The sequence below is a fragment of the Lynx rufus genome, unplaced genomic scaffold, assembly GCF_022079265.1.
Source record: "Lynx rufus isolate CCGP_SWC_20201006 ecotype Redwood Valley unplaced genomic scaffold, mLynRuf1.p SCAF_3, whole genome shotgun sequence".
In the NCBI taxonomy this organism is placed as follows: domain Eukaryota; kingdom Metazoa; phylum Chordata; class Mammalia; order Carnivora; family Felidae; genus Lynx; species Lynx rufus.
Window position 1 is genome coordinate 38,167,553 of NW_025814845.1, and position 27,268 is coordinate 38,194,820.

General features: G+C 41.6%; 1 protein-coding gene across 3 annotated transcripts in view; it reads right to left on the reverse strand.

The window, feature by feature from the left end:
• FRYL (FRY like transcription coactivator) overlaps positions 1 to 27,268 on the reverse strand; it is a 303,326-nt gene that overhangs the window by 264,922 nt on the left and 11,136 nt on the right. For 2 of the 3 annotated variants that reach the window (XM_047091761.1, XM_047091762.1), the window contains exon 1: positions 8,299 to 8,483. The exons of the other annotated variant lie outside the window; for it this stretch is intronic. The gene's annotated coding sequence lies outside the window, so the exon portion shown is untranslated. Of the gene's footprint in view, positions 1 to 8,298; positions 8,484 to 27,268 lie in introns of those variants that run through there. 3 annotated transcript variants of the gene reach the window in all.

Consider the following 27,268-nt stretch of genomic DNA (forward strand, 5'->3'; position numbering starts at 1 on the left):
CAATGAATACTAAGTACTCAGCAATAAAAAGAAATGAACTACTGATACATTGGACAACTTGGATGGTTCTCTAAGGCATTGTGCTGAGTGCAAAAGTCAGCCTCAAAAAGATACATACAGTATGATTCCATTTATGTAACATTCTCAAATGACACAGTTATAGAGGGATAGAACAAATTAGCTGTTGCCAGTAACCAGGGAAGGGGGGAGGGGGTACTTTGAGATGCATGAGGGAGTTTCTTGGCAGTAATGGACCAGTACTGAATCTTGATTGTAGCGGTCATTAAATGAATCTAGACATGAAACGTTATCTATTGCACAAAACTATACACACACACATACACCTGAATGAGTGCATTAAAAAAACATGAAAACTGGGGCGCCTGGGTGGCTCAGTTGGTTAAGCATCCAACTTTGGCTCAGAGCATGATCTCGTTGTTTGGGGGTTCGAGCCCCACGTTGGGCTCTGGGCTGACAGCTCAGAGCCTGGAGCCTGTTTCAGATCTGTGTATCCTTCTCTCTCTCTGCCCCTCCCCTGCTCGCACTCTGTCCCTCTCTCTCTCAAAAATAAATAAACATTAAAAAAAATTTTTTTTAATAAAAAAATTTAAAAAACCATGAAAACTGAATATGGTTACTTAACAGTACCGTACCAATGTCAGTTTCCTGATTTAATGTTAGTAACGTCACCTTACGTAAGATATTATAACCAGGAGAGCTGAATGAAGGTTACACTGGACTCCCTGCCTATCTTCACTACTTCCCATGAGTCTATAATTATTTCAAAATAAAGGGTTTTTTTTTAAGTGACGGTCTTCAATCATACTTATTTTTAAGATTACTAATATTTTAAATGTATCGAAAACATAAAAATAATACATTTTAAATTGTTCTACAATGTTTTTCAACTTTATCTCATTTTTGTTAGGGTCTTACAATGTACAATATATGCGGTATGTAGTTTACAGCAAACGGACATATTGAAAATGCAGACACAATTATTTATACTGCTGGGGTGTGACAGGAAAACTGGCAGATCTCTACTAATAGAGGCTACAAAAGTCTAAGATTCTATCTGTCCCTTGAAGGTTTTACTTAGGGAAGCACATACAAGAACAGGAAAAACACTGGACTGAGAATTGAAAAGAACTCTATTCTATCTAAACTTGCAGTTTAAACAAGTCACAATCTCACTGTCATCTACAAAATGTAAGGGTTGTATCAGAGCACTCCCAAAGACATTCCAGTTCTGAAAACACTAACTCCACGAATTCTACAACAGGAAAAAATGAAGCAACCCTAAAGAAATATATGACTAAAACTCTAACCCATATTTGCTGAAAGTATACTAAAGTTTCACTATTGCCAGGAATATTAAATACAAGACAGAGTCTAAGTTATCGTTAACACAAACATCAAAAAGGACACCTCCAAAGACAATTTTACCTAAAAGAAACTGGATTACCAAAAGATCCAGGTGACATATAAATATCCTGGTAACAGGCAAAGGTGGCTATTTTGCATGCAGCCTCATGGTTCTTGAAGGCCTCTAATTTCTGCTCTTGGAATGACATTAGGTTCTGAATTGCAACAAACGATATACCATGCATTCAAGTATCCTGATGTACAAGCTTGGGGATCATGATGCAGAACAAGCAGAATATCAACACATCTAAGAAAGAATTCTTTTCCTCTTTTCCATCCACTTAACTAATTACTCACCATCCACTTGACTTAGTAAGACAGAATTTTAAGAGGTCTATTATTCAGGGGAAGCTAAACCTCCACAAGGTAATAATCCCATCCTGTTACACAACCCGCTATCCAGAAACATCATCTACCTGAAACAGAGTCCAAAACCAGGGAAGAAGTGAGAGTCATCTAAGCAGTAAAAGCCAACAGAACAAGGTCCGAGCACTAAAGGACCGGCTCCTCTGGGTCCTTATTCAGAACCTTCTATCATTTTTATCCACCATTCAACGAGCGTAGCTGCAGATTCTACTCTTACAGCACACTAAAAATATCAAATTAGAAAGGCAAGGAAAGTACGAGAAGCAGGTATAATGAGAGCAAAGAGATACAGCTAACAGTAAAGCAATAAGCAAATCAATCCCCAACCAGACATGATTTAGAAAGGAACAGTTTCACCAACAAATGAATGAAACACGGTGGTCTGCATGCTGCTGCCTGAGGAAACTCATGGCTGGAGGTTCTTCTGCAAATAAATCATTATGTGCTCATGGGCGCCCAAGACACGTGAAACACGGAACCACTAAAGTGGTGTTTTTTTGGGGCGCCTGGGTGGCTCAGTCGGTTAAGCGTCTGACTTCGGCTCAGGTCATGATCTCAAGGTTCATGAGTTCGAGCCCCACATCGGGCTCTGTGCTGACAGCTCAGAGCCTGGAGCCTGCTTCAGATTCTGTGTCTCCCTCTCTCTCTGCCCCTCCCCTGCTCGTGCTGTTTCTCTCTGTCTCAAAAATAAATAAAAACATTAAAAAAAATAAAAATAAAGTGGTGTTTTTTTAACCAGTATTATAGACAGCATAATCCATCTTAAATTTTTAAATGAAGAAACAAAACTGAAAATTGTATTTAAATTATCCATATTCTAGCATTCTTTAATATTGGAACTAAATTACATCACATCTGAATTTTACCATGAAATAGAGATATAACAAAACTCAAAACAGAACAAAACAAGGAATCCTGAGAAGTTGAAATATTATGTTAAAATTCATTCAGGCAACAGAGCATACGTGTGAATACTTTATGACCTAAGAAGTGAGGCTGCATTACAGTGAGTAAACAAACTAATATCCCTTTCTCATCAACTCCGACACCCTTTAATAAATAAAACGATCAAAACACAACACTTCAACCTCTCTCAAGTATGGATGCTCTGAAATAGAGGTGTATCTTACAATTGCTGTCACCCAACAACAGGATGTAGTTGGTGAAAATTTTATCTCCTAGAAACATCAAGAAAGCAGCAGCATCAAAGTGTCTTAGGTCTGATCAAAAATGGCCACTCAAAATAATCTTTAAAAGATAGGGGCTCATGGGTGGCTCAGCCGGTTAAGGCCCGACTTTAGCTCAGATCACGATCTCAGTTTGTGAGTTCAAGCCCTGCGTGGGACTCTATGCTGACAGCTCAGAACCTGGAGTCTGCTTCGGATTCTTCGTCTCCCTCTCTCTCTCTGCCCCTCCCCTGCTCTCTCGCCCGCTTGCTCTCCCTCTCTGTCTCCCAAACATAAACATTAAAAAAATTTTTTTAATAAAAAAAATTCTAGAGCTCATAGATTTATTTATTTTAACAGTCTCCATGGCCCCCAGCACCCTGCGGAAGACCAGATTTGTTTGCTAGCATACTTTGGAAGAAGCTATGCAGAAAAATAAACAAGAGTGAATAATAAATTCACCTGGGTGTGCCCTTTGTTTACACTAGTTTTAATCCTCAGGTACCACTCTGCCTATTTAAGGATCCTACACAGAGAAGCTCACAATTTTGGTAGAAACAGACTTAATTTTATCTTCAATGCTAGGCAAGTACACAGAGTAGGTGCAAGTCTCAATAAAAATCTGCTGAATGAATGGAGATTTCTCAGTTGATTAGGCCAACTGACTGCTTACAGCTGGGTTTTCTATTAAGGAACCTTTGGAAAACCATTTTCCCCGTAGGCTAGCTTAAAGAATCACCTAAGACAACAGAATCTTATCACCCAATTCATCGGCCCAAATTGTAGCTCCTTTTTTTTTTAAGTTATTTATTTATTGTGGGGGGAGGGCAGAGAGACAAAGAGGGAGAGAATCCCAAGCAGGCTCTGCTCTGTCAGCACAGAGCCGGATGTGGGACCCGAACCCACAAACCATGAGATCACGACCTGATCCGAAATCAAGAGTCAGACCCTTAACCCACTGAGCCACCCAGGTGCCCCTGGAGCTCCCTTTTTATAAGGAGCAACATAAGGTTTGAATACAACCTGTGTATGTGATTTGATAATGAAGAAATGTCTTCCCACATTCCTCCTTGGGCTACTATGAGGAGTGCCTGTTGGCAATCTCAAAGCAATTTTTAATGCTCTCTAGAGATTAAAAGAATCAAGAAATGAGAAGAGATTAAGTTTAGAAGTATGTACTCCAAACATATTTTATTTTATTTAACGTATTTATTCATTTTTTGAGAGACAGAAACAGAGCATGAGAGGGGGAGGGGCAGAGAGCGAGGGAGACACAGAATCCGAAGCAAGCTCCAGGCTCCGAGCTGTCAGCACAGAGCCCGACGCGGGGCTCGAACCCACCAACCTCGAGATAATGGCCTGGGCCAAAGTTGTCATGACCTGAGCCAAAGTTGGCCGCTTAACCAACTGAGCCACCCAGGCGCCCCTGTACTCCAAAAAGTATTTTTGGGTAAAGGCAGGTAAACTGTTCAGCAACACAGGTTTTGACCAGTTTTTGAAATGTTTTGAACACACACTAGTGGTAGCCCTGTATCTCAAGAAAAAGTAGAAAAAACATAACTGAGCCCAGAGAACTGGGTAATAAGTAAGTGTGTAAGAACTGATTATCTTTCTCCATTCCCAATAAACACAACTTACTAATTAAAACTTTCAAATATGATGGTTTAAGGCAAGTCCTACCAGAAGGTAATAAAAGAAGAGGGAAGAACTGGAAGAATAAACACCAAACCATTACCAGTAGTTATAATGTGATCACGGAAGTGTATGGGGGGCATTTTTAATTCCCAAACTCTACATTTTTTTTGTACCAATGTTTTACGATAGCATATGTATCACCATATTGGTGATAAGGGGAATATGGTTCTACCTCTAAACACACATATACACTTTCTCCAAATAAAAACAATTTGAACTTCTTTAACGCTTATGGTTTTTTCAGAATACTGGTGGGATAACAAAAAAATGCTCCAGTATTTTAAGTAACCATTAAAAAGAAAAAAGAAAAAAGAGGGAGGACCTCCAACGTTTGTTAATGGTTTTTTACCAAAGTCTACAATCTAATGAAGAAAATACAAACATAACCACACCTAAGTCAGAGCATGGCTTGTGCTGTAAAAGGTTTTAAAAGAGCAAGAGGAAAGAGCAATCGCTTACGATTAGGAAAACAGAAGAGCGTGCAGACAAGGTGACATTTGAGCTGGGTTAGATGGATGATCCCTCTAGCGAGGTAACAACAGTTGAAATTCAGAGCACATGCTCTGCCCCAAAAAAATATTTTACAGATAAAAATAGTTCAAGTAGAGAACATACACCCAGCCAACCCCCAAACATATTTTATCTTTTAAAATTTCTTTAAAACTATAAAACCTGCTGTATAAAGCAATGAAAATTTTCCCATCTCACCTAGATTTCTTCTATACCACTATTCCTTTACCATCTGGGCACGAGTCCTATGTCACGGTCACTTTGCACCTGTTACTGTGCTGAGATATACACTGTCTTTTTCCTATGGATAATAATTTTGCATCTTCCCATTAAACTGTATACCTTTGAGAGCAATGACCGTCATCCATTTCTACTTTATCTTTCCATAATATTCCTTAAATAAATGGATACTCAACAGATATCACTGACAAGTGAAACCTAGTTCTAATAATTGTGACAATTAGCTATCACTACCACAAAAGACGTCTGTGGAACAGGTATTGTAAACAATTAAATCACATTTTTTGTACAAAGAACTAAAAGCATCCTAGATGCTTCCCCCAGACACTGAACTAATTGCTGTGCTTTGGTATAACTTGTTCACAAAGGTGCTTATTAAAAAAAAAAAAATTAAGTCTCTGAAGCAGCCTTTACAGAACATTATCTCTTTGTCACAAAGTCCTAAGACAACACATTTATTGTGACACAGTGAATTTGCACAGAAATGAAGGACAGTCCTAGTTCCCAAGGATCTCAAGGGACAGTTCACAAACTCAAGAAATATCTTGGCACTGTGTATATGGAAGACAATGTGTTTAAAACAATACAAAAAGCACACAGGAAAAATGTTTTCCAAGAAGCAGAGCCTAGGTATTTCAAAGATAATTCTTTCTGAAAGTTCAGATTCTCTCCTCTATTGTTTAAACTGGAAGTAAACTAAGAAATTTGGAAACTTGTTTTAATCTTCTACTTACTACATTATGAGATGGAAAGGAAGACTATGGCTGCAAGCTTGACATCATTATCACAGAAGAGGATCAAAGGGGAGGGAGGAGAGGAATATAGGTGTAACAATGCTAGATACTATCAAGATTACTACAAAAGAACATGTTTTTGTGTGTGTGTCTGCACTTCCTAAATTCTGTGGGAAGAATAAAGTACTTCTCAAACATTATTATCTGAAATTGGCTTTCAGTTTCCCGAGTATAATTTCTCCTTTCTTGTTATTGCCAAGACTGTGAAATAATGCTCCACACCAGTCAGAAAGTTACTAGACAGTGAGTTCATCAAGGAACACTTTGGGAAGTTGTTAGTACTGCATTAAAAAAAAAAAAAAATCACTGGGCCAGGCGTTCCAACAAAATTCACTCTTCCAGAGAAGCAATTTTTACAAAATAACTCAGAATGGAAGAAAAGACGGGATGGAATGCTATTTTTGATAGAGTAGCAAAAAAAAAAAAAAAAAAGACTACAGAATAACACACCCACTGCTACTTTGTTTATAGGCTTGTAACTTGCACATGCAAGTTCTCTACAAAAGTATTGCTCAAGAAGAAACTGTCAAAAATGAATGCTTATGAAAACATTTCTTTTCTAAATAAGGTCTCTAACAAGGGATGTGCTGTTTCTAAATGATTTCTTTAGCAAGTATTGACAAGTATAGCACAGCAATAATGCTCAGGATGGAAAAAAAAATCTCATACTTGTTTTATCAATAGTAAAAGTTGCTGTTACTAATTATAAGGCATAGTTCTGTAGAAGAAATTAACTGTATGGTTGATACCTGCTAGTCAGAACACTACAAAACCAACTTCCTTTCTTTACAAAAAGTATTTTTTTTTCCTAATCTTATAGACCCTAGCAACCTAATGGTTGGTTTTGTTACGTGGGTTGTTCTTCCCCCCTTCCAAAAGAACCTCCGCCAGTAAATCGAGGTAACTTTCCTCAGTTCAAATGTTAAGGCAAATTCAGTTCTACATAGACCTGTTACCCCTCATCAACATAGCTCCCTTTTTTTCTCCTATTATCTTGGCCTGAGAGAGGTTAATGCTCCCGTATAACTGCCAGTCCAAGAGAGGAGTGATTTTCGGTGCCGGGGAACGAAACTGGGATAGGAGGAAAAACCGACGGCAATCAAGAACCATCTCGCCCTAGAAATCATCCTCTCCAGAAAGGAGAATAGAGTCGCTGACCAAAGAACCTGCTGCCCGGCAGGCACAACTTCCATCCCCCGCCAAAGAAAAGTTGCAAGGAAGAGCTCAGCGCCCAGGCAGCCCGCGCGGGTGCGGACACCGAGAGCAGCAGAGAAGCTCATCAGGCCCGGGCGGCGCGCGAGCCGGGGCTGCGGCGTCCGTGGGGCCGACTCCGGCTCCGGCAGGCTGCGGGTCTGGGGGTGCGACCGCGAGCAGTGGGCGGAGAAACGAGAGCAGAGGAAAAGAGGGACAATGCTGGGCCGGGCGGGCGACTCCGCGCGCTCCAAGGGTCCGCAGCGCCTCTTCCCGCCCGGGGCCGCCAGCTGCCGCGCCAAGTTTGCTCCTCAGCCCTCCCTTCACGGCCGGGGCGGCGAAGCCGTGGCTGCCGGCCTCCCTCCGCCTGGCCGCCGCCGCCTTCCTCCCCGCGGGGCGGCTCCCGCGAGTCGGCGAGCCGGCGGCGCGCGCGAGGAGAGCCGCGCGCGCGAAGGGGAGCCGCGCGCGCGAGGGAAACGGGGCGCGCGAGGGAAACGGGGCGCGAGAGGGAAGGCGGGCGCGCGAGGGGCAGGGGGCGCGCGAGGGGAGGCGGGCGCGCCAGGGGCAGGGGGCGCGCGAGGAAGCGGCGTGCGCGACGGGAGCCGGGCGCGCGGGGGAGCCAGGCGCGCGGCGCTCCCCGAGGACCCGCTGCCGCTCCGGCGGGTTTTCGGTTGAGGCGGGGGCTGCGCCGCCGTTTACCGTCCGTTACGAGTCTTTGCCCGGGCGCCGCAGCCTGCCAGCCATCCTGGCCCGCCTCCCCCTCGGCTCTCATCAGGAAGGGCAGCCGGGCGAGGGCCGGCGACCTCGTCTCCTGCCAGGGCTGCGGCCGCCGGGCGGTGGGCATCCCGGCGCCTGCCCCTGGGGCTGGAAGAGAAAGTGAAATGAAGCGTCTTTCCCCAGGCGACACCTACCCGTCCCCAGTCCAAGTGCAGCTGCCTCGCTCCTCGGGCGCCGCCGGTCCCCGCCCTCGGGCCCTGGGCTCCGTTCTCTTGACAATGGCGCGTCCCCTTTAAGGAATAATCCGATCGGAACCGATCTGTGGTTAAACCTCCGACTCTGATTTTAACCGGATTTCTCTCTCTCTCCCCCTGAGCCCGACGGACGCCCGGCGGTGCTGCGAGCTCTTCCCACCCCTTCCCCGCCCCGCCTACTCCCTCGCCTCCCTGATTGGCGAGAAACACTACAACAGGAACAGCAATCCTCGCACTCCACTGGCCAGCCCAGCCGCCGCTCAGAGTGGCTCCCGCCCCCACCCCGCCCCTTTTCCCGGGTTGGTCCTACGTCTAATCACTCTCTGTCTTCTACTCGATCGTTGCTTTGGAGAACTGGCAGTCAAGGCTCACCCTCCCGCCTCCGGAAAGCGAACTTTATTTTTATTGGTAAAAGGACATCTTCCTGTGCACCTGATTGGGCAAGGAAGGAGTTAGTCTGCACGCCCCTTGCCCATTCTCGCTCTCTCTTCACGGGTTTGAGAAATACAGCCGCAAAGTCCTCCCTACTTTGCCTTCTAAGCGCCTTTCCCTTTAAATGGTGGTAGGGGTCGTGGACAGACTCACAGCCTGTATTGGGGAAAGCGAGAAAGGGAGACGAGAAACATTCAAAATCTTCTCGAGTAATCTATCCTGAGCTGGGATCCTGCTGATCCTCAGAGTCCTGTGGTCTAGTGAATGGAGTGGTGAGAATGAGTTAGAATACCTGAACTTCTGGTACTAACTCCTCCGGAGCTTCACTCAAGTTTTCATTCACTGCCCACTCTACTTTCACCGTCGATTCTACTGGCATTTCGCTACCCCCGAAGAGCTTTCGTACAGATATCTGCAAACCTGGAGGTGTCGTTATCTCACAATCGTTCATTTAAACAAACTAAATCACTTGCATTAAAAGTTCCGCTTCATTCACGTCCTCTGTGTTGTCTCGGCGTTTGCCACGAAAGCGAAGGTGCTCTTCTGAAAAGACTACACCATAGATGCTTCCTCTCCCGCCAGCTTCAAAAGTTGAAGGCGTCCGCGCCCCCCTTCCCCCGCCCCCGCCCTTGCTAGAACTATCACAGGGAGAGCCCAGGTTGACCGAAGCGGGCACCAGAAGGCTATTCCTTGAGGGATAAGGAGTCTGGCACCGGAAGGTAGACCCTGCAGCAAGACCTCACCCAGGAAAGGAGAAATTCTACGACAGCCTAGGGGGTTATGATGTCCCCAGTTTCCCACCAGAGCTGTAAGAACAGAAAGAGTTGTAAATACTAACACTGGGTTCAGTTAGTGCTTTGGTACCCATCTAAGAATGTGAGGGGGAAACGATTAAGGGTCCTGGCCTCTTTGCCAATGAACTTTGAGAGCCTTTGGACCTCAGGATATTTATTTAGTGCATTTGCAGTGGTAGCCCAGTGGTGCCTAGAAAATGGCAGCACTCAGCAGTAACCTGGAAAGGGAATTTAGTGCCAGAAAGGGGGACATAAACATTGGTGGTCCAAAGGACTTTAATGTGAGTTCAGCTCAAAAATCTTACATACCCATAAATATCGGACAGTCAGAAAAGGGAAAACGCCTTAGGTAATTTAGGTGTTTCTAGTAGGGGCAAGAGACAAGGAAATATCTGGGTTGTATTTATATGGCCTTCATAGATGCTTCTATAAATCTCTTAAGTGTCTGTAACTAAATCCCTGTTTTCAGCCTATTCCATTTTGGTTTTTGGTGGTTAGGGTTTTTTGTTGTTTGTTTGTTTGTTTGTTTGTTTGTTTGTTTTACCGTAGTCAGGGTAAAGTAATACCAGTTTTGATTTACTACTGTCAAGTTTTGAGATTGCTTCTGGGTTCTGATATTCTATTAGAATATAAGTAGACTAAGAATATTCTATACTCTAATATCTAGTATGATCTTCTGGAAATAAAAACATCGAGTATATCAGATGTGTACACAGTAGTAGGTTTTGTTCAAGGTCTAGGTGATATTTTCAAGTTCTTTGTAAAACATCTGTTTTATGATGTCCAGATTGTTCTATTACACTGGCATTTGAGCTCATAATTCCAGAAGCCCATCTGTAGTAACCTCTAAATTCTATTCCCTACACTTAACCAACCATGCTGAGATCATCACCTGACAAACATAATTTATATTATTTTTTCTATTTTATATTATTATTATTATTATTATTTCACACTTGCCCACAGTAAGATTGTTTATCACTTTTTAGCTCATACATCGAAACTCCTACTCCTAATAGCACCATTAATATTTCACATCAAGGAAAAATTTAGAAAATCTGCAAACCGAGAGTTTCCAATATGCAGGTCATTTGTTCAGTGTTACTAAACCAGTCCCTGAAGAAATTTACTATTTGTACTTTCCCCTTCGGACAGACTTTATCTCCTGGAGAAATTTACAATGTGCACTTTCCCCTTCAGAGGGACTTTATCCCATGCCTTTATTTCTCATCCTTAAGCTAGATCCCCATTCTTTAAAGAGAAAGATTCCCAGAGGTGCCTAGCTGGCTCACTCGGTCAGTAGAGCATGCAACTCTTTATCTTGGGGGTTGTGAGTTTGAGCCCCACACTGGGTGTAGAGATTACTTTTAAAAATAAAAAATAAAATATTCTACCAATGTGCCAACATGACTAAAGCTTTTTAACATCCTTGTATAGAGATCTTTTTAAAACTCTTTTAAAGGGTGAAATACATTATGATGATTTATTCTCCCTGCTCATACACAAAAGTAAACCACATCAAAGAACTACTAGTGAAGTGCCAATAATTAGTTTTCCTTAGGAAAATTGTTATCATTTATATTGTGAATTCTTTTCGGTTCACTGTACACTTATATAGTAACTATTAGGTGTTAAGAATAGAGGGGAAAATGAATATCTCTCCCGGCACTTGGGTGGCTCAGTCGGTTAAGCTTCCAGCTTCGGCTCAGGTCATGATCTCGCAGTTCTTGAGTTCAAGCCCCACAAGGGGCTCTGTGCTGACAGCTCAGAGCCTGGCTGCTTTGGATTCGGTGTCTCCCTCTCTCTCTACCCCTCCCCTGCTTGCACTCTGTCTCTCTCTCCCTCAAAATAAATAAACATTTAAAAAAATGAATATATCTCCACTGTGCAGAGACAGAATCTCCAAAATCTACCCAAAAGTGGCACAACTTTACCCTTCACTTAGCACTTTTGTGGATACCATCTATTAACCAGTGATTTTCTGCAGTAAAATGAAGAAAATTCCAATTCCTAGAAGCTGTTGACAAAAATCTCTTCCCCCAGCCCTTTATTAATATTAACAAGAATGAAGCAAATTAAGAGAAAATAAATTCATGGTAATTTGATTTTATAAAGAAACTTCAAGAAATATTTCCTGGGTCTCTATAGAGACCCTATAGAGGAGGCCCATGTCCTCCATCTTTCATGCTTTCAACATGTTTCTTTGTAAAATGAGAACTGATATTCATTGAGAATTTCACTGAACAAACTTCAATCATCAGTGAAAGATTTAATTTTGTTCAGTATATTCTATCTATTGAGGTGGAAAGGAGATACTAACACATTTTTAGATTTCTAATTCTTTCCTGCTTAAAATCCTTCCAAGATTCTCTAGGCTCATACTGAATATAGTCCAAGCATCTCAGCAAAACAGACATCTCCCTTTATAATCCGACTCCAGGCTACCTCTCAGATTTCTTCTCTGGCCACTCCTTCCTTTGACACTTGAAATGACTCCTCTATCAATATCAATGATCCTGTTCTTTCAAGCCTCAATGCCTTTGGGCACGTGGTTCCCTTTGTGTAGAATAGCCTTCCCTTCCACGCTCTCCTGGAGGATTCTCAGATATCCATCAAAACCTAACAGAAGCATTGCCTTCTTGGTGAAGACTTTTCAGATTTTACCCCCTTTCCTGACATGATTATTTCTCTACCACATACGTACGTCTCAATTCCAAGTGTCAAGTTGAAAACAGGACTTAAATGTTTCTTTCAGTTGGTTAAGCGACCGACTCTTGATTTCAGCTCAGGTCATGATCTCATGGTAGGTTGGAGCCCCAGGTCGGTTTTCACATTCACAGCTTGGAGCTTGCTTGGGATTCTCTTTCAACCTGTCTCCCACCCGCCCCCCACCCCAGACTTGAGGGCATAGGAGCATGTACAATCTCTCTCTCAAAATATATAAATATATTTTTTAAATATTTCTTTTTCTGTCTCTTGCACTAATCTGATCTGTTCTCCAAGATCAAAGGCCATGCTTACACATCTTTTTATCAGCATCACTTGGGTTGATGCCTGGCCTAACTAAGGCTTTTAATAAATCCATGTCAAATTGAGTTGAATGAGTAAGGCCGAAACAAAAAGGTTAACTTACAATGTGAAAATCTAATTAACCAGAATACTATTCTAGGAATATTTTTTATAATTTTTTTTTAAGTTTTATTTATTTATTTTGAGAGAGAGAGAAAGTACAAGCAGGAGAGGAGCAGAGAGAGAGGGAGATAGAATCTCAGGCATGCTCTGCACTGGCAACACGGAGCCTGACTTGGGGCTTGAACTCAGGAACTGCAAGATCATGACCTGAGCTGAAACCAAGAGTCAGACACTCAACCAGCTAAGCCACCCAGGAACCCCTAGGAATAGTTTAATTACTTAATATTTTACTGTAAATCTGTCTTATCAGTCTAGATCACTGGTTCCCAGACATTATTTCATGGACTGGTAAAAATTGCAAGGAATTTTTGGTAACTAACATGGCCTTAACAAGTTTTTTATTCTGCAAAGTAAAGGCTTAAAAATAAGTATAAATAAACCATCTATCTGTTCTTCCCATTATTTCATAAAATAAAAATATTTTAGGGGCGCCTGGGTGGCTCAGTCGGTTAAGTGTCCGACTTCCGCTCAGGTCATGATCTCTTGGTCTGTGGGTTCGAGCCCCACGTCGGGCTCTGTGCTGACAGCTCAGAGCCTGGAGCCTGTTTCTGATCCTGTGTCTCCCTCTTTCTCTGACCCTCCCCTGTTCATGCTCTGTCTCTCTCTGTCTCAAAAATAACTAAATGTTAAAAAAAATGAAAAAAATAAAATAAAATAAAAATATTTTAAAAACCAAAATTGGGAAGGTCATAAGGTCAAAATAAACGTTCTTTGAATAAATTAGACATTATAAAGAACTTGCACAAACCTCCAATTGAGACTAGCATACTCATTGCACTTTAAGTTACTCAATCTGATGCCTCTTTTCATCTATTTTTAAAGAATGGTTTAGAAATTAAAATATTCTTAAGGTTTTTTCCCCCATGATGTCCATAGGAGGAAAGACTGTTTGGTTTTCTGTTAATTTTCACTCTACCTGTGAGTAAATGTCATAGGGTCACACTGACTGACTTGCTAGCTTCCTGCCAGAATATTTTAGAGAAACTATTATTTTTTTTTATTTTTTTTTAACATTTATTTATTTTTGAGACAGAGAGAGAGCATGAACAGGGGAGGGTCAGAGAAAGAGGGAGACACAGAATCTGAAGCAGGCTCCAGGCTCTGAGCTGTCAGCACAGAGCCCGACGCGGGGCTCGAACCCACAGACCGCGAGATCATGACCTGAGCTGAAGTCGGATGCTCAACCGACCGAGCCACCCAGGCGCCCCAAGAGAAACTATTATTTAAGAAAGCCCTTGCAAAATGCTACTTGAATTCATTTCTTCATCTACCATGTCTTATAGAGTTCCCTTACTATTCTTTTGGGAAGCTTACCACTTTTTAAAAATCATTGTTTAATCCTTAGAAAGTTCCCCCCTTGTTTGTCAATGAATCAAACAATAGAAATTTAAGTGCTTTTTAAAAAAAAATGTTTACCCATATAGTTTCTGAGCTTACAAAAACTTAGTTTAAATGCCTGATAACCATCGATAAATATCATAATGCCTATCCTGTCACAGTTAATGATAACATGAGCCATATTAAAGCATATGGATAAATGTTTGTGTTATATTAATGCAAATGTATTTATATATGTGTATATACTCAAGTATACATAATTATATATAAAGGTGCTTTTTTAAATAGTGCAACCCAATCAGATACAAATTTTTTATGATGGGATAGTTCATAATGGCTAAGCATCGTATAGAAGAAATCTTCTAATGCTATGTATGGTAAAGGTCTAGAAATATCACCTTCTAAACTGGGTCAAGTAATTGATTTTTTTTTCAGATAATTGCTTATTCAGTGGAATAAATACATGATTAATGTGTTTGGACTCATCTTTTATTAATAAGATATTATATTTATTTTGTCTTCATATTCTGTACCTATTTTAGATAATTTAGGAGCTTTATATTTTAATATTATTTTATTAATTGGGATACCTTTATCAATAAGATCTTAACTTTGCCAAGAATATTTTACTGGTAATATGTTAGTATTTTGCCATTTTTCTTTTTTTTTTTTCATTATTACAAAGGGACTTCCACTCTAAACAGACCCATTGTGTGAAAATGTGAACTTAAAGAAGAGATAAATCAAGGATTAAATACTGACTTTATAAGTGGATTACTCTGAAGGAATTTTGAGAATATTTTTCAACTTGATATTTCCACTCACAAACAGCTTTTCAGAAGTGAAAAGCGTGACATAAAGAAAAACACCTATATTCAGTACGATCCCCTTTGTCCATTTCCCAGTAAAAATGTCTGAATTCCACAGCCAAGAGACTATATAGTGGTTACTTTACAGATTATATAGTTTTAATGTTTATTTATTTTTGAAGGAGAGAGCGAGAGACAGAGTGTAAGCAGGGTAAGGGCAGAGAGAGAGGGAGACACAGAATCTGAAGCAGCCTGCAGGCTCTGAACTGTCAGCACAGAGCCCCACGTGGGGTTTGAACTCACAAACTGTGAGATCATGACCTGAACCAATGTCGGACACGTAACTGAGCCACCCAGGCGTCCCACAGATTAGATTTTTAAATTAAATAATTTAAAGGAATGAACACATCATCTGTCCCCGTTAAAATGGTTATCTAGTTAGTACTCTTGTGAAATCACTTTGAAATTGTCTTAAACCTGTAATGCATATTTTAAAGTGTTGCTCTGATAAGTATGAATTTGTAACTGGTAAGGGAAATAGTCCCTTTTAAAAAAGACAGGAAACACTTTTTAGTCCATTTCCAGTTTGTGAGTTGAAGGAAAGGTGATGGGAAAATGTAGGCACTCTATTTAAATTCATTGCTACCACTTATCAACTCATTATCTCATTTGGGAAAGGAACTCATGAATTATCCAAAGAACTGGGAAATTTGACGACAGACGACAGTTACATGATCATACTACCGGCAAAGGAGTATGCCAGATGACTGATCTCTTTTGGGGGCTTCTGTCTGTTGATCGAGAAACAGAAAAACAAAGGACAAAGGAAAGTCTCTTTAATTAATCCTACCAACTAAGCAAAATAAATAGATCATTTGTTTCAGCAACAGAAGCAAACTGTTAACAATTGAGAAAAGCCACCTGCAGGTGCTTTTGAACACAAGCTGCCCCAGAGTCCAAAATTACTATTGTTTAACACAAGGGTCAGCAAATTTTTTCTGTGAAGGGCCAGATAGTTAAATATTTTTGGTTTTGTGGGCCATCTGGTCTCTTTCACAACTACTCTGTCGCTGTAGCACAAAAGTGGCCATGGAGAATACGTGAATGAACATGCAGGGCCATGTTCCAATAAAAGTTTATTCATGGACACGGAAGTAGAATTTTATTTAATTTTCGTGCGTCAAGCTATATCATTCTTCTTTTGATTTTTTTCAATCATTTAAAATATAAAAACCATTCTTAGCTTGCAGGTCTCAGAGGTAGTGGGTCAGATTTGCCTATGGCTATAGTACTGACTCCTGGTCTAACATAACTCTAATTCATCAAAAAAAATTTTTTTTTGTTTTTGTTTTTGGTTGAGTACCTAGTATGTGTCACATACTATGTGTGAGAAGTAAAGAAGATGATTCATTTTCAGAAATATCAAATAAAAGCTGTGCTGTCTAGTTAACAGTAGGTTTACAACCTATTGGAAATATATATGAACCCCCCCTCCCCCATAATGGAGTCCCAAACCCTTGGACACTTCACTTCCTGGTTCTTCTTCCCCTCTCCGATTTGCGGGCCTATTTTCATGCAGACTTATTTTCTTGGGCTTTGCAATGAGCATGCATCAAAGAACAAAGGAGGGACTGAAGGTCTCTGCCTCACCTAAAGAAATGTACATTTATTCCAATCAGAGTACTTTTTGCCTTATATGGGCATAGACTACTTCCGGGTAAGTCTGTAGTCTCTGTAGTCCTCAGCCAATGAGGAATCAGGTGAAGCAATTGCATGCTAGGAGATAAATTGTCTGCTGTAACTGCCAAGTGTGCCTGTCCATCAGTCACCTGCTCTTGCCTCCCTTCACTGTGCTCCGAGTCTCTGCGTCCCTCCTTTGATTGGGTCAGTGGGCTTATTTCTCACACTATGCTAGGTATGAGGACTCTAGGGGCTGACAAGATGGATGTGGTCTCTGTCCTCATAGAGCTTATGGTATAATAATCGCACAAATATATATAATTAGCAACTGTAATCAATGGCTATGGGGGAAGAGTACAGAATGGTCTAAATCGTGAGTTATAATCTAGACTAGGAGGACATGGAAGGTTTCCCTAAGGACATATTCTTTGACAAGGACTGAAAAATGAGTATGCACTGACATGAGGAAGTGGGGGGTGGAGAGGAGAAAAATCTTCCAGGCAGAAGGCACAGCAGGTGCCACCACCTTGATGGCACTGAGAAAGGCCCTGTGCCCACAAAATACAAAATGAAGGGAAAAGAGACATGCAGTTAAATTGGACAAATAAGTAAGAGCAAAAGCAATCAGGGCCTAATGTTTATTCAAAGTCATAAAAAACCACAACACGGTCAGATTTGCATTTTTAAAAGATCCTTAGCTGTAGTATGGAGAAAAGACTAGAGGAGGGCAACAGTGGTGACTACAGCAGTCAGAGGCTTCTTGACCCTGGACTCGAGGCACTCGAGCCAAATACCACTATTTCACTCATGCCAGGCACTTGTTCTTAATACTTTACATGTATTAATTCATTGAAATTTCACAGCAACTCCATATATAGGCACTGCCACCCTCCCTTTTTGGAAGAGGAGACTGACTATATCCCAATTCTTTCCCTTAGGGCCCCCTCAGTTGTCTCTATAGAATTATGGGAAGTAATTGCAGGAGAAAGTTTAAGAGTGAGGAGGAAAAGAGAGGAAGAGGGGCGCCTGGGTGGCTCCGTTGGTTAAGCATCTGACTCTTGATTTTGGCTCAGGCCATGATCTTGAGGTTCGTGGGATCAAGCCCTGCACTGGGCTCTGCACTGGCAGCCTGGAACCTGCTTGTGATCCTCTCTCTTCCTGTCTCTCCACCTCTCCCCTCCTCAAGTGTGTGCTCTCTCTCTCAAAATAAATAAATAGACTTTTAAAAAAGAGAGAGAGAGAGAGAGAGAGGCAGAAATAAATGAGGAAGTTGTGTTCTGTGGGACCATAGCCTTGACTCAGACCCAAGTCTCTTTTTCAAGAGATTATATTGTTTATTGGGAATGAAGCCCAAATTCAACAAGGTAGCTATCTTGGGTATCTGTGGGAAGCCCATGTGAAAATACTCATTGCTACAAAAAAATACTCAACATAATGTTTGGGACATACTTACACTAAAAAAGTCCCCCCTGTTTATCTAAAATTCAAACCTAACAGGGTGTCCTGTATTTTATCTGGCAAGCCTACACTATGGAAACACAGTCGCTCCTATAAAACCTCGATGTCAGCTGGAGATACCTGGACCCTTAAGATTTAGAAAATGATCCTGTGCATGTTGTAAAATCCAAAGGCCTTCCCAAGGATTTTTATGAATTACCGGGGCAAGGGTGTGGGATTTGGGTGGTTCTGTTTTCACCTTTGCTTCCAGGCTCATTCTTTCTCACTGAAGATTCCCTTCTGAACTCTTTTAATATCAAGAAAACCAGCAAACCTATGGAAACATAATGAGGATGGTAGAGTTCACAGGAGAGTGGAGAGTTGAATGGAGCAGCCCCATCAGGCATAGCCTCACAAACAGCTCAGAGCAGAATTTTATTATACTCTGTTCCTTAGAGTCCTTTCAGCCACCTACCACCAATGCTCTCTCATGACCCTCTGCCATCATCCCTGGGTCCTGCTCACCCTCTTGACATGCCTCTTCCCCTCTTGTGTCTTTTTCTTGACCTTCTCTCAGTAGCCAAGAGTGTCTCTCCTCCTGTAGAGCAAATTCCCAAACTAAGCAGGTCTGACTCCTTTTCTAAAGCTTTATCGCCAGCTGATTTCCCAAGACCTCAGGATCTCAATCACTTATTGAGGCTTTCTTTCAAAACAAAGACAGTCTGAAATTCTCGCTAAGAAGAATTCTGATGCCAGCAGATGAGACAATAATCACTTTCTCTTAAGTTGTTGCCATAATTTTCTGCCAGCATGCAGGACAAAGAATGATATCTCTTTTGGTTATAGCCAAAGGGGCCCATCCTTACTAGTTACATCATCATTTTCTTGGGAGAAGTTTCACTGCTTTTTGCCTTGTGACAAAGTTCAGGAAAACCGAATAGGTAGCCTTTTGGGTCCCATTATGGATTACAGATAACCTGGGCTTTTTCTCTGCCTTGAAATCTAATTCAAATTAAAGTCAGTTACTTTTCTCAAGGTAAAGAAAGAAGGTTTGGGTGAACACATCACCATTTGCTATTGTTGGAAGCACCGCCTGCTCTTTTATGGGAAAAAAGAAAGAAAAAGAAAGAAAGAAAAGAAAGAAAGAGAGAGAGAAAAAGAAAGAGAGAGAGAAAGAAGGAAAGGAAGAAACGAAGAAGCTATTATATAAACTCAGGAAGAAAAGAAAAGACGGAAAGATACGGAAAAAGTGGGCTCTGTGGAACCATAGCCTTGGGTCACATCCTATCCCATTATCTTTTCCAAGGATTGTCCTCTAACTTTAGCGTTGTCTGCCTATTTTCCAGATTGTCCTGAGATACTGCAAAAGCCACGTACAGACATGCAGTATGTGTAGTGATCCCGCCAGTCAATTCGAATAATAATATGAAGATTTACGAATACATGTTCCTGTGAGTTCATCTACAGCAAAATGAAATAAAGAACTTAGTCAATTGTACAGGTACATTCAAAAATGACTTTGCTACAATTATCTTGATATTTAGCCATTTATTGATCAGTGGTGGGGAGGGGGGTTTGTTTGAACTCTCCAAACAAAAGCCTTAATGTTTTACTACCTTTCTTCAAGTGTAAATTTGGCCTGAATTCCAGTGTATTGATAAACTGAAATAGAGATGGGTATATATGTATATATCACATAAATTAATTATGTAAATGACAAGCAGATTAGTAGTATAGCAGCTACCCTGGTCATATGATCACAGAGAAGCACAGGCTCAAGTTCAAGTAACAGAACAATAGGCAATTGATGTGTCATTTCTTCAGGAAGTCACACATCAGATATTAACTCCCACATATAATAAAAGTACCAACATAGTAAATATTTTTACAAACCAACTGAAAAAATTAAATCCTCTTTCATTAAACTAAACCCTTAACATAGAAAAAAGTCACAACAACTATTTTAAATTATCCTTCAAAGAGACATCTTACTCTTAGAGAATTAGGCTCTTTCACTCAGGCGGTATCTTTGTCTGTGATAAAGAAAACCCTCCACCTTCTATATCCTGGAATTTTAGCAGGTCACTTTCTCCATAAGAAAAGTTTTACAAACCATATGTAGCTATCTGATCACTGTTGTGAAATCCCACTCAACACAATTTAGTATTTTAGGTCTATTTATGGAAGTCCTGCTATGTGAACATTTTTAGCCTGTACGATGTCAGCCTGGTAATTTTCATGCAAGTAAGATAACAATTTGTTCTAGCCTCCAAAATGGTACTGACATCAAAAGTGTCCTTCACACTGGAGAAGTTGTGCCTGAAGAACTTCTAGCAAAAGCAGTAAAATTAGTGGCAAGAGCACGTCTGAGGCGGCAGTGCTAATCGGGGGAGGGGCAGTGGCTCTTCCAGGCCCGTGTGATGGAGCCAGCGGTCACTGTTGAGTGACGGTGAAGGAGAAAGCATCTAAGCTTCAAGTTAATCTCTGCCCTGACATGGAGACTCTGCCAACCTCGGGGAATCTGAGTCGTTGTTTCTAACGGTAATGCCATTACAGACCCCTACCTACTTTTCTTGCACCAACTTCCACTATCCCGGAATGCTTGGATCAGATCGGTCTACATGCTGTCCCCCAGATTCCTTTATTGCCTTTGCCTATAGTACTGAAAAAGTTCTCAGAAGAGTAGGGCTCAAGGTTAACAGAGAAGTCAAGAGAGTAGTACTTAATCATCGTGGCATTAGAGCAGCTGAGATAGAGAAGCCTGGCTGAAGCCCCTATAAACGGCCCTAAGAAATCTGTAAGTGAATCCGAGGAGGGTGAGACTAAGACAACAGAACTGTTAAAACTGCTCACCTTATTTTATGCCCATGAACCAACAAGCCGAGTGAAACATAAATTATGTTCAGTGTTTGGAGAATGCATTGAAGTATCTTTAAGGAATCTGGAAATGAGAGGTGTCTAAGGGTCATCTTGGAGTTCATTGTACAACCAGCACATAATAAATCACAGAGGAGAAATCCAAAGTCACTATGAAGAGAATGGCTCCTCACGCTGCAGGACTTGTGTGAAAAGGATAAAATGTGCCATCATATATAATAAGACAAGAGTCCAACAGAATGGGGATGGTTAGCCACGGAGGCGGGGAAGTGAAAGAGTCACAGAAAACTGTCAGCAGCCTTCATCCAAGCCTTTATGGAGAGAGAACACCTTGACTGAATGAGACAACTTGGCCGTCCCAGTTGTCAGGAATACTGTTACTACGTATGCTCTACACGTGCTAACTTCCCGACTTCTCAAAAAGATCATGTAGTGCTGGTTTGTTTAAGGTTCTTTTGTTGCAAATGGCAAACACTAACCCTAACTAGCTTAAGCAAGAAAGAGGAGGTTTATGAGAGAACGGGGATGTTTCCAGAAAGAGTAAAGCTGCTGAGCCTCTGAAGGACCTAAAAGAGGGAACCAGCAGGCACTGCTCCAGATTCTCTCTGGTGCCTATGCTCCTGGCTTCTGCTTCTCTGGGCAAATCTGCTTCATTCCCCCTCTCCCTCTCTCTGTGCAGAGCAGCCTCGACTGCGACTGGTTCTGATAGCACATGGACAGGCATCATTACTCTACAGTGGCAGCCTCGAGTCCAAAGTTTCCATCACTCCATTCAAGCTGACAGACCAGACTGAATGGAATCTCTGAGTCTCAGTTGCAAATTCCTGGGTGAGAGAATCTGATTAGCCCCACCTAAATAAGGAGTCCATCCCTCACCCATTTTTCTGTGCACAGTGATACCGGGTCATAACAAAAGTACCGATAGTAGAGGCCCAGATTTATGGAAGATGGGAGGGAGGGGAAAAGGGAAAATACTTATTCTAAGGGGAAGTGACCTGTGAAGGCATCCCAAAAAGTAGCTTTCACAGATATAGACCATTATTATCCCCATTTTACAGATGAGAAGATTAAGGCATTCGAGCTTAAGTAATTTGCCCAAGGTCACAGAGCTAGTCAGTGGCAGTCTCAGGATTTGAGGTCAAGCCTGGTCTGAGTCTTAATCACTATGTTCTAATGCATCTCTAAACGCTATTCATCAAGCAAACATCTTATTTGAAGCACCTTCTTATAAAGGACTACCTACAGACATGTAGTGATTATACAGACTCCAAATTTTTAAGTTCTTGTGATGATTATGGCTCTCATGATAAACTGATAAGTTGGCATTCGTATGTCATTATTATGAGTTTGGTTAATGTCGATCCAGTCATAATAAATGGATCTATTCTTAGTCTGTTGATAAAATTGGATTTCAGAACCTATTAAGACTAGGATTTGCTGTCTCTCTCCGCCTCTCAAAAATAAATAAAAAATTTTTAAAAAAGGGGGACGTTGGGGCGCCTGGGTGGCGCAGTCGGTTAAGCGTCCGACTTCAGCCAGGTCACGATCTCGCAGTCCGTGAGTTCGAGCCCCGCGTCGGGCTCTGGGCTGACAGCTCGGAGCCTGGAGCCTGCTTCGGATTCTGTGTCTCCCTCTCTCTGCCCCTCCCCCCTTCATGCTCTGTCTCTCTCTGTCTCAAAAATGAACGTTAAAAAAAAATTTTTTTAAATAAAAAAAAATAAAAAAGGGGGACACGCCTGGGTGGCTCAGCTGGCTGAGCGTCTGACTTCAGCTCAGGTCATGAACACCCAGTTTGTGGGTTCAAACCCCACGTTGGGCTCTGTGCTGACAGCTCAAAGCCTAGAGCCTGCCTCAGATTCTGTGTCTCCCTCTCTCTCTGCCCCTCCCCCGCCCATGCTCTCTCACTGTCTCTCAAAAATAAATTAAAAAAAAAAAAAGGCTAGGCTTGAGTCCCTTGATAACGATGGCTGTGATGGTTGTAAATTCCACCATTTGAGTAATGCACATTCCTCGGAAGTTTCTTGAAGGAGAGTTGCTGGCCTTTCTATCATGACAATTCTCTTCTTACCAAATGAAACATTTTGATTTCTCCAAAGATTGAATCTCTTTATCTACTAGGTCCTAACAACAATAAGATGCTATGTTTCTGTTTACAAACCAGGAAGTGTCTATTTTCCGTTCATCTGTGCATTCTACAATTACTAGCAATGCCAATTATGTGCCAAGCAATGTGCTAGGTACTGTGAGTGCAGCGAAGGACACAGGCATGGCCTTTGCCCTCAGGTTGCCTGTAGTGTAGACTAGCTTTGAATTTGAGGCAAGTAAAATTTCTGCTAATGGATTTTGGGATGAGAATGAGAATGAAGGGAAAAAGTAGTAAATGGAAAAGAGATATGTGGGCCTTTTCCCACAGGAGAGGTGAAGAAAAGGGAGTAGAGAAGAAGAGAAATGCTGGGCTGATTCAAAAATAACCTAGAGATAGATTTCATGAGTGCTTATTAATATACTAATCACGAGAGCAACATCTTCCATCTCCTATTCCGCTGGAAAAAAGTACACTGTGACATAAATAACCCAAATCAAGGCCGTCTTGGCTACAGAGCAACTACCACCAACAGCAGCCGATGCACTAGATGATATGATTATGAGCTTTCCGACATGTCGATGGAGCTCACTACCTCGTCAAAGGTCAATCAACAAACATATAAAATTGCAAATGCAATTTGATTCAATTGATAGATCCACATGAGACCCAACACGCTTTACCAACCTGAACACTGCCAAGTTTTCATCTATCCTAAAAGCAAATTCAGATTCTCTACGAGCTGTACTTTTCCCCTGTGTCAGGAATAAGTTTGGCATGTTCAAAGAAGACTAGGAAGTCCAAGCTGCTAAATCAGGGTGAAGGAGAGGGAGAGTTATGCAGATGAGGTCAGAGAAGTGGGCCGGGTCATTAGGGCCTTGTAAACATGGTTAAAGACTGAGTTTGTATTCTTAAGTGCAATGCAAAACCATTGTAGGCCTTGACGCTGATGAATGACATAACCTGATTTACCAATTAAAGAAGATTATTCTTGATTCTGTGCAAGGAATGAATTGTGTAAGGGCAAGAATCAAAGCAGAGACCTGTTAGAAGATTACTGCAAAAGACTGGAGGAGAGATTATGCGGTCCTGGACTTGAGTGGTAACAATGGAGGTGGTGAGACTTCATCAGATCCTGGATATATGGTGGTGAGACAGCTGACAGGACTTGCTGATGGACTGACGACAAGGAAAAGAAGAGAGTCCAGGATGAATGGCAGGTCAGTGGAGTGAAAGATAAGTGCCAATTATTGAGAAAGGGAACACATGGAAAGGAGCGGTTCTGGGGGAAGAAATCAATAATTTACCTTGGATTAAAAAAAAAAAAAGGCACATGGGCGCCTGGGTGGCTCAGTCAGTTAAGCGTCCGACTTCAGCTCAGGTCATGATCTCCCAGTTCATGAGTTCGAACCCCTCATTGGGCTCTGTGCTTACAGCCCAGAGCCTGGAGCCTGCTTCGGATTCTGTGTCTCCCTCGCTCTCTGCCCCTCCCCCCACCTCTTTCTCTCTCTAAAAAATAAATAAACACCTAAAAAATTAAAAAAAAAAAAAAAGACACACCAAATAAATATGTAAGGTGAGATATCAAGTTGGGGCTGGAATAGAAGTCTGGAGCTCAGAGGAGTAGTTAGAGCCAGAGACATAAATTAGGAGGCTTCAGTGTATAGATGGTGTTTAAGGCCATGGGACTAAATGAGAGGATCTAAGAAACGAGCACAAAGAGCATAGATGATTTTTTTAAAGTTTGTTTATTTATTTATTTATTATTTATTTATTTATTTATTTATTTATTTATTTTGAGACTGAGAGCACATTTACAAGTGGGGGAGGGACAGAGAGAAGAGAGGGAGAGAGACAATCCCAAGCAGGCTCCACACTGTCAGAGCAGAGCCCAACAGGGGTTTCAATCTCAGGAAACGTGATATCATGATCTGAGTCGAAATCAAGAGTCAGACACCCAATCAGCTGAGCCACCCAGGAGCCCAAGATGACTTTTTTTTTTTTTAAAGCAAACGACTGACCCCTGATGTGGCCTGGCCAGCAAAGTAGGAGAAGCCAAAAAGAGATGTGATCTGGAAGCTAAGTGAAGAAATCTTTAAGGAAGTAAAGATCATCAAATGAAATTCTATTAAGAGGCCATGCAAGGTGAGAACTGAGATATGACCGCTGGGTTTGGCAAGATAGAGGCCATTATTTGATCTTGACAAGAGTGTTCTTGGAGGAATAGTGCAAATGCTGGAAATGGAATGAATTGAATTGAAAATGCAAGGTGACAAGAGGAGACAGTAATAATAGACAACTTTTGATGGACTATTGCAAAAAAAAAGAGTAGGAAAATGTGACGTTAGTTGAAGGGAATAAGGATACTAGAGAGAATTCATATCCTGCTTATGTGCTGATGGGAATAATTAAGAAGAGAAGGAAAAATTATGGATGCAGAGGGGAGAGAGGATATTACTTGATTGAAATAATTGGTGGGCAGGGGTGCCTGGGTGGCTCAGTCGGTTACTCTTGATTTCAGGTCAGGTCATAATCTCACAATTCCTGAGTTTGAGCCCTGCACTGGGCTCCTCGCTGATAGCTTGGAGCCTGCTTGGGATTCTCTCTCCCTCTCTGTCTCTCTGCCCCTCCCTGGCTCTCTCTCTCTCTCTCTATCTGTGTGTGTCTCTCTCTCAAAATAAATACACTTAAAAAAAGAAAAAAGAATCATTGGTGGGTCCAAAGTACAGGATCTGATACACATATGAAAATGCTGTCTTCAGATGGGAGCACTGAGGGTTATGTAAGCTAACATAAGGGAAGGCAAAGTGCATAGATACAAATGTTGGTAGATTGATTTAATGAAGAAAAATCAGGCAATTTTCTTCCAATTGCTTCTACTTTCTGAAATTGGAAGAGTGGTCATTATCGGGCACTTGGGTGGCTCAGTTGGTTGAACATCCGACTCTCGATTTCTGCTCAGGTCATGATCTCATGGTTCATGGGTTCAAGCCCGGCTTTGGGCTCTGTACCCACAGTGAGGAGCCTGCTTGGGATTATCTCTCCCCCTCTCTGCCCTGCCCCGCTAGCATGCATGATCTTTCTCTCTCTCTCAATATAAATAATTTTTTTTAAAAAAAGAAGAAGAAGAATGGTCATTATCTGAAAGTGAGAAGTGGAGTGGGGATGTCTGAGGTTTAAAGATGGAGGAGAAGCTGTGAAATAACTATCTAGGGAAATAGGAAAGCCCAGGGAAGTGTCAGAAGACTGTTGAACAGGGTAAGACTGACTGGAATCTTATGGTGAAAAAAGTTTTGAAGAGCATTCAACACGGTTGTATATTGTTCTCGAGCCATAGTCAACTGATCAGTGTTTATGTGAAGTAAAGGGTTATGTTTAAGGCAGGGTTGGGTTTTTCTAGTGAGTAAGATGGAAAGTGGGAGGGACAAGACAGCTGTGGGTATATGCAATAGACCTGGTTACAATAAGCCACAGAAGGAGAAAATACAGTAACACAAGTAGAAAAATGGACAGTGAAAAAGTGATAGACCAAAGATTGGCTGCTCCAAAGGGGTTGGTTGGGGGTGGTGGTCATGGTACAGCTAGAAATATAACAGATGGTTGATTATAAGAGTATGGAGTACCAGAAGTCAGGAATTTTTGAAGGTGATAACGTGATGTGGTAGAAAGGAGTCCTCTAAGGCATATGATCACAACAGCATTTTGCTGAAATGTAGTGGAGGAAAATAATCTTGAAAGTAGGAAGATTAAGGAACGTAAAAGCTAGGGAATGCATATACATGGACATATGTGGATACATGGATAATTTTTGTGCGTGCTGAAGTTACCCAGCATAGGAGTATAGTCCAAAGTGGTGGAGAGAGAAAGAGGGAGAGAAAGAAGACCAGAATCTAGAATCTTCTTTGACTGAGGAAGTTAGCAAAAGGGTAATGGATGAGTCAACAAGGCGAGTTAGTGGTCTAACAGCATGTGCTTCAAAGAAGCTGAGCTGGTGGTGGGGGTAGTGGTAGTTGTTATTGTTGTTCTGGGAGGAAGAATGATTAAAATACCTAAAAGCAGTAATAAGAAACACAGACATCACCCTTAGGTCCTCTGTAAGTGGGGTAGGGGAGAAAACACAGCTACCACTGCGGAGGATGAAGTGTCTTCAAAGGCTAGCCAAATTCTAGTGAAGGAAAGAGCAACCATACATTCCAAAGCACGCAGTGGAAGGGTTTGGCTGGTTGGGGAGGAGTGGGAGATGGATTCAGATCAGTGGGTGTCCTAAA